The sequence below is a fragment of the Muntiacus reevesi genome, chromosome 16 (assembly GCF_963930625.1).
Source record: "Muntiacus reevesi chromosome 16, mMunRee1.1, whole genome shotgun sequence".
Lineage (NCBI taxonomy): Eukaryota > Metazoa > Chordata > Mammalia > Artiodactyla > Cervidae > Muntiacus > Muntiacus reevesi.
This window is the reverse complement of record NC_089264.1, coordinates 29,323,301-29,330,884: the sequence shown is the minus strand read 5'-3', so window position 1 is coordinate 29,330,884 and position 7,584 is coordinate 29,323,301. Positions and strand designations below refer to the sequence as shown.

The 7,584-nt window shown below is 40.2% G+C and overlaps 1 pseudogene; it reads left to right on the top strand.

Annotated features, from left to right (window-relative positions):
- Positions 1-561: 561 nt before the first annotated feature.
- On the top strand, positions 562-1,538 carry LOC136147882 (small ribosomal subunit protein uS9m pseudogene; annotated as a pseudogene).
- Positions 1,539-7,584: the final 6,046 nt, after the last annotated feature.

The following is a 7,584-nucleotide window of genomic DNA, read 5'->3' as shown; positions in this document are numbered from 1 at the left end:
TAATTTTGTGTTTTTATTTGTAGTTTAAAATGTTTTCTAAATTCATTAGTGAGCTTTTCTTTCATCCATAGCTATGTATCAGAAAAACTAGAAATAGTAAGTGTTGGTGAGTATGTAAAGAAAGGGGAATGTTTATGGGCTTTCCAGGTGGCTCTGACAGTAAAGAGAACCTGCAGAAGACCCAGGCTTGATCCCTGGGTCAGGAAGATCCCCTGCTGAAGGGATGGGTACCCACTCCAGTAGTCTTGCCTGGAGAATTCCATGGACAGAGAAGCCTGGCAGGCTACAGTCCATGGGGCCACAAAGAGTTGGACATGACTGAGCAACTAACAATTTGACCTTTACTTTCATACATTTATTGGTGGGAATGTAAATTCATGAAGCCACCATGGAAAACAGTATGGAGGTGCCTCAAAAAAATGAAAATTGAACTACCATATGACCCAGCAATTCTACTTCCGTGTATTTATCCAAAGAAAAAGAAAACACTAATTTTAAAAGATGTGTGCTGCCGTCTGCAGGCCCTGCCCCTCCGTCCTCTCCCTACCTCCCTTTGTCCACATGGTTGCACCCTGTGCGTCCTGCCCGCTAGCTGCCTCCTTCTGTCTCTTTCTTAGGGTTAGGATTGGCTTTGCCCCAGACAAGGCCTCTGGAAAGCCGCCACTGCTGAGCTACAGACAAGTGCCAGATGCCAGTTGTCGAGGCTAAGAAGGGCTTCCCTGGTGGCTCAGATGGTAAAGAATCCGCCTGAAGTTTGGGAGACCTGGGTTCGTTCCTTGGGTTGGGAAGATCCCCTGGAGGAGGGCATGGCAACCCACTCCAGTATTCTTGCCTGGAGAATTTGCGTAGACAGAGAAGCCTGTCGTGTTAAAGTTCATGGGGTCACAAAGAGCGGGACATGACTGAGTGACTAATCACAGCCAAGGCTAAGACACACTGCAGCTGAAACAAGAAAAATGTTGCAGCCTCAAGATGTGAAACTTACATAGCAGATTTTACCATAAAGCAGACTGAGGAATTCAACATAGGAAAGACACACTTAGCTAACGTGATGGGAGAAGATCCAGAAAGTTTCACCCGAGAGAATATTGACAGAGTGATTACTTAGCTTTTCCCCAGGGGTTTGAGAAGTGAGCCCAGTCAATAATGAAGCATCCTGAAGAGATTTTTCCAAAACAAAGAGCAATCCAGTGGGGAGAAGATGGCCACCCATTTCATTTTCTTTTTATACTGGCAAACAGGCACATTACTCATGAATGCATGAGGCACACAGAAAGCTACTAGATGTGAAGGAAAAAAAAAACAAAAAACAAAAACCAGTTGTGAGCTCAAGGTCTGTTTTCAGAAGAAGCTAAAAACCAAAGACCCAATCAGCAATAGATGACTGATTAAGGAGGAACTAGAAGAATTGTTAGTGGAAAAACTGTCAGACCAAGAATAAGCTGTCCATTTGGCTGCTGAAAAGATTATCAACGTTGCCCTCTGGTGCTATTGAAGAAAAATTTGCGTTCATAAGCAAAAGTAAAGACAAACTATAAAAATAAACTCAGCCTTTAGATAAAATGTTTATCTTGATATTTTCCTCTGTTGTGTTAAGAAAAAATAGCAGTATGTTATTTACTTTCGAAATTTTGAGATTTTCTAAATATCTGATATTTTCACTGAATATAGTGAATAAGTCTTGTCCGACAGTTTTCTTTCAGTGTCTTAAAGATATTTTTCCAATGTTTTCTGGACACCATTGTTATTGATATTCAGTCATTTATATTCTTGTCCTCCTGTGTGTAATGTGTCTTTTTTTCCTCTTGTAATACTTTCTCTTTATCTTCATTTTTCATCAAGATGTGCCTAGAGTGGTTTTCTGTTTTTCTGTAGTGAGACACTTAAATCAAAATTTAAGATTTTTTCTAGCTATTATCTGTCATATATTCTCCACTCAAATTAACCATATGTTAGACTTCTTGCAATTGCTCCGCAGATACTGAGACTCTGTTCATTTTCTAAACAATCTTATTTCTTCTGTTATTCAGATTGAATAATTTCTGATGATCTATCTTTAAGTTTACTGTGATTTCTTTGTCATCTTTAGTCTTCTGCTAAACTTCCAGTATTTTTAAATTTCAGATATTTCACATTTCAGTTCTATTATTTTCTAATGGTTCTCTTTCATAGTTTGTATTTTTTGGTTGAGATATCCTATTTGTTAACTCTATGGGGTCACATTTTTCTTTATGTTCTCAAACAGAGTTAAAAAAAAGTTGCTTTATAATCCTTATCTGGTAATTTCAATACCTGTGTCATCTAAGAGTCAGTCTTTACTGATCATATGTTCTCTTGAGTGAGAATCGCAATTTTCTGTTTCTTCATTTGTCGAATTATTTGGAATTGCATTATGTGATTGATATTTTATAAATATATATTTTATCTTGTGAGTTATATATTATAAAGATTCTGGATTTTCTTATATTCTCACAAAAGCATTGTGGGTTTTGTTGTTGATGTTTCAATGGAGAGTTAATTTGACTGAACTTGAACTCCAAACTCTGTATCCCTGTAGAGTGAAGCAGCTGAAAGTCTATTCAATTATTTTAGCCTTAGTTACTCCATACTTGTGCTATTCAGGGGTCAGCCAGAGATGGTGGAAGATTTTATACTCAGAATTTCGGGTATCTGGTATTGATTTTCTCTTTCCCTATGTTTTCTCTCTGTATTAGTTTCCTAGAGATGCTATAACAGAGTATCACAAACTAGGTGGCTTAAAACAAGAATTTGTTCTCTTGCAGTTCTGAAGGCTAGCAGTCCAAAATCAAGGTATTGGCAATATTAGCTTGCTTCTCCTGGAGGCTCTGAGAAAGGATCTGTTCTATGCCTCTCTCATAGGGTTTGGTGGTTGCCAATAATAATTGGCATTGATTGGTTTGCAGCTGCATATTCCAATCTCAGAGTAGAGAGTTCTGACAAAACATGATCCACTGGCAGAGGGAATGGCAAACCACCCCCAATATATTTGCCATGGGAAAATCAGGAATTGTATAAAAGGACAAAAAGGAATGAAACCAAAAGATGAGTCCCCCTGGTTGGAAGGTATCTCATAGGCTACTGGGGAAGAGAGGAGGACAACTACTAATAGCCCAGAAAGAACCAAGGGGCTGGGACAAAGCAGAAATGATGCTCAGTTGTGGATGTGCCTAGTGATGAAAGTAAAAGCCAATGCAAAGAACAGTATTGCATAGGGACCTGGAATGCTAGGTCCATGAACCAAGGTAAATTGGATGTGGCCAAGCAGGAAATGGTAAGAATAAACATCAACATCTTAGAAATCAGTGAACTAAAATGGATGGGAATGGGAATTTAATTCAGATGACCATTATATCTACTACCGTGGACAAGAATCCCTTAGAAGAAATGGAGTAGCCCTGTTAATTGACAAAAGAGTCTGAAAAGTAGTACTTGGGTGCAACCTCAAAAATGACAGAATGAAAAAAAAAATGACAGTATGATCTCAGTTTGTTTCCAAGGTAAGCCATTCAACATCAAAATAATTTAAGTCTATGGCCCTAACAATAATGCTAAAGAAGCTGAAGTTGATCAGTTTTATGAAGACCTAGAAAAACTCTTAGAACTAACATCAAAAAAGATTTCTACTCATCACTGGGGATTGGAATGCAAAAGTAGGAAGTTAAGAGATACCTGGAGTAAGAGGCAAGTTCAGTCTTGGAGTACAAAATGAAGCAGGTCAAAGGCTAACTGAATTCTGCCAAGAGAATGCATTGGTCATAGCAAACATCATTTTCAACAAAACAAGAGATGACTACACATGGACATCACCAAATGGTCAATACCAAAATCAAACTGATTACATTCTTTGTAGTCAACAACGAAGAAGCTGTATATAGTCAGCAAAAACAAGACCTGGAGCTGACTGTGGCTCAGATCATTAGCTTCCCATAGCAAAATTCAGGTTTAAACGAAAGAAAGCAGAGAAAACACTAGGCCATCCAGGTAGACTTAAATCAAATCCCCTATGAATATGCTTATTTAACTTATATGCAGAGTATATCACGTGAAATGCCGGGCTGGATGAAGGACAAGTTGGAATCAAGATTGCCGGGAGAAATATCAATAACCTCAGATACACAGATGACACCACCCTTATGGCAGAAAACAAAGAAGAACTAAAGAGCCTCTTGATGAAAATGAAAGAGGAGAGTGAAAAAGCTGCTTTAAAACTCAACATTCAAAAAAGTAAGATCATGGCATCATGGCATCTGGTTCCATCACTTCATGGCAAATAGATGGGGAAACAATGGAAACAGTGACAAAGTTTATTTTCTTGGACTCCAAAATCACTGAAGATGGTGACAGCAGTCATGAAATTCAAAGATGCTTGCTCCTTGGAAGAAAAGCTATGATCAACCTAGATAGCATATTAAAAAGCAGAGACATCATTTTGCTAACAAAGGTCCATCTAGCCAAAGCTATGGTTTTTCCAGTAGTCATATATAGATGTGAGAGTTGGACTATAAAGAAAGCTTAGCACCGAAGAATTGATGCTTTTGAACTTCGGTGTTGGAGAAGACTGTTGAGAGTCCCTTGGACGGCAAGGAGATCCAACCAGTCCATCCTAAAGGAAATCAGTCCTGAATATTCATTGGAAAACTGATGCTGAAGCTGAAGCTCCAATACTTTGGCCACCTGATTTGAAGAACTGACTCACTGGAAAAGACCCTGATGCTGATAAAGATTGAGGCAGGAAGAGAAGGGGATGACAGAGGATGAGATGGTTGGATGCATCACCGACTTGATGAACATGAGTTTGAGCAAGTTCCAGGAGTTGGTGATGGACAGGGAAGCCTGGCATACTATAGTCCATGGGGTTACAAAGAGTCAGACATGACTGAGCAACTGAACTGAACTGATGAATATGCAGTGGAGGTGACGAATAGATTCAAGTGATTAGATCTAGTAAACAGTGTGTCTGAATAACTATGGACAGAGGTCTGTACTACTGTATGAGAGGCAGTGAACAAAACCATCCCAAAGAAAAAGAAAGGCAAGAAGGTAAAGTGGTTATCTGAGGAGGCTTTACAAATATAGCTGAAGAAAGAAGAGCAAGGGAGAAAAAAAAAAGCAAGGGAGAAAGGGAAAGGTACATCCAACTAAATGCAGAATTCCAAAGAAAAGCACAGAGAGACAAGAAGGCCTTCTTCACTCAACAGTGTATGAAACTAGAAAAAAATAACCGAAGGGTAAAGACTAGAGATCTCTTCAGGAAAATTGGAAATATCAAGGGAGCTTTTTTCTCCAAAGATGGGCATAATAAAGAACAGAAATGGTAGAGACCTAGCAGATGAAGAAGAAATCAAGGAGAGATGGAAAGAATATATGAAAGAACTATACAAAAAAGACCTTAATGAACTCGATAACTATGACGTGGTCAGTAACCCAGAGCCAGACATTCTGAAATGTGAAGTCAAGTGGGTCTTAGGAAGCTGTCAGTAGAGCTGGTGGATGCGATGTAATTCCAATAGAGCTATTCAAAACCCTAAAAGACGATGCTATCAAAGTGTTGCACTCAATATATCAGCAAATCTGGAAGACCCAGCAGTGGCCACAGGACCAGAAAAGGTCAGTCCTCATCCCAATTCCCAAGAAGGGAAGCACTAAAGAACGTTCAAACTATTGGACAATTTTACTCATCTCCCATGCTAGTAAGGTCATGCTTAAAATCTTGTATGCCAGGTTTCAGCATTATGCAAACCAAGAACTTCCAGAGGTCCAAGCTGGATTTAGAAAAGGAAGAGGAACCAGAGATCAAATTGCCAACATTTGCTGGTTCATAGAGAAAGCAAGGGAATTCCAGAAAAGCATCTACCTTTCTTTCACTGACTATGCTAAAGCCTTTGATACATGTGGATATTAAAGAGATGGGAATACCAGACCATCTTACCTGTTTCCTGAGTAACCTGTATGCGGGTCAAGAGGCAACAGTTAGAACCCTGTATGGAACAACTGATTGGTTCAGGATTGAGAAAAGATTATGACAGGGCTGTCTGTTGTCACCTTGTTTATCTAATCTATATGCTGAGCATATCATGACAAACGCCGGGCTGCATGATTTACAAGCTGGAATCAAGATAGGTGGGAGAAACATCAACAACCTCAGATAACCTTCTGCCACTCTAAAGGCAGAAAATGAAGAGGAACTAAAGAACCTCTTGGTGAGGGTGAAGGAAGAGAGTGAAAAAGCCGGGTTAAAACTAAATATTTAAAAAAAAAAAAAAAAAACTAAGATCATGGCATCCAGCCCCATTACTTCAAGGCAAATAGAGAGGCAAAAGGTGGGAGTAGTGACAGATTCCCTCTTCTTGGGCTCTAAAATCACTGCAGACAGTTACTGCAGCCATGAAATCAGAAGAGAATTGCTTCTTTGCAGGGAAGCCATGACAAACCTAGACAGTGTGTTGAAAAACAGAGACATTACTCTGCTGACAAAGGTCTGTATAGTCGAGGCTATGGTCTTTCCAGCGGTCATGTATGGTTGTGAAAGCTGGATGTGAAGAAGGCAGAGGGCTAAAGATTTGATGCCTTTGAAGTGTGATGCTGGAGAAGACTCCTTAAAGTTCCTTGGACAGCAAAGAGATCAAACCAGTCAAGGGAAATTAAACCTGAATACTCATTGGAAGGACTAACGCTGAAGCTGAAGCTCTAGTATTTCGGTACCTGATGCAAATGACTGACTCATTGGAAAAGTCCCTGATTCTGGGAAAGACCGAGGTGGGCAGGAGAAAGAGGTCATCAGAGGATGAGATGGCTGGATGCATCAGTGGATGCAATGGACATGAACTTGGGCAAACTTCGGGAGGCAGTGAAGGATAGGGAGGCCTGGCATGCTACAGTCCATGGGGTTGCCAAAGAGTCGGACACAACTAGGGGACTGACCAACAACAACATCCCCAGCTCTGCCTCCATCTTCATAAGGTAATGTCCCCTCTTGGGTGTGTCTGTGTCAACATTTCCCTTTTCTTATATAAAGATACTGTCATTGGATTAGCACCCACTCTAATTCAATATGATTTTGCCTTAATTAGATCTGCAAGGTTTCTATTTCCAAATAAGGTCATATTCACAGATTCTGGATTGGCGTGAATTTTGAGGGAACATTATTCAACGCAGTGCTTTCCCTTACTTCCCAGTGGCCTGCTATGGTGCCCTCAAACTCTGCCGCCTAATTCTTTAAACCATTAAGACTGCAGATTTCTATACAAGTATTAGTGGTGGCTCAGATGGTAAAGAATCGTCCTGCAATGCGAGAGACCTGGGTTTGGTCCTTGGGTTAGAAAGATCCCCTAAAGAGGAGAATGTCAAGCCACTCCAGCATCCTTGCCTGGAGAATCCCATGGACAGAGGAGCCTGACAAGCTACAGTCCAAGCGGTTGCAAAGAGTTGGACTTGACTGGGAGACTAACACTTTCACTTTCTATGTCACTGAGTGGGCCTGGACTCAGGTAAAAAGCTACCAAAAAAAGTAACTCATAAGGCATATTCTCTTCTTCCAAAAATCATGTCCCTTCCAGATTTTGC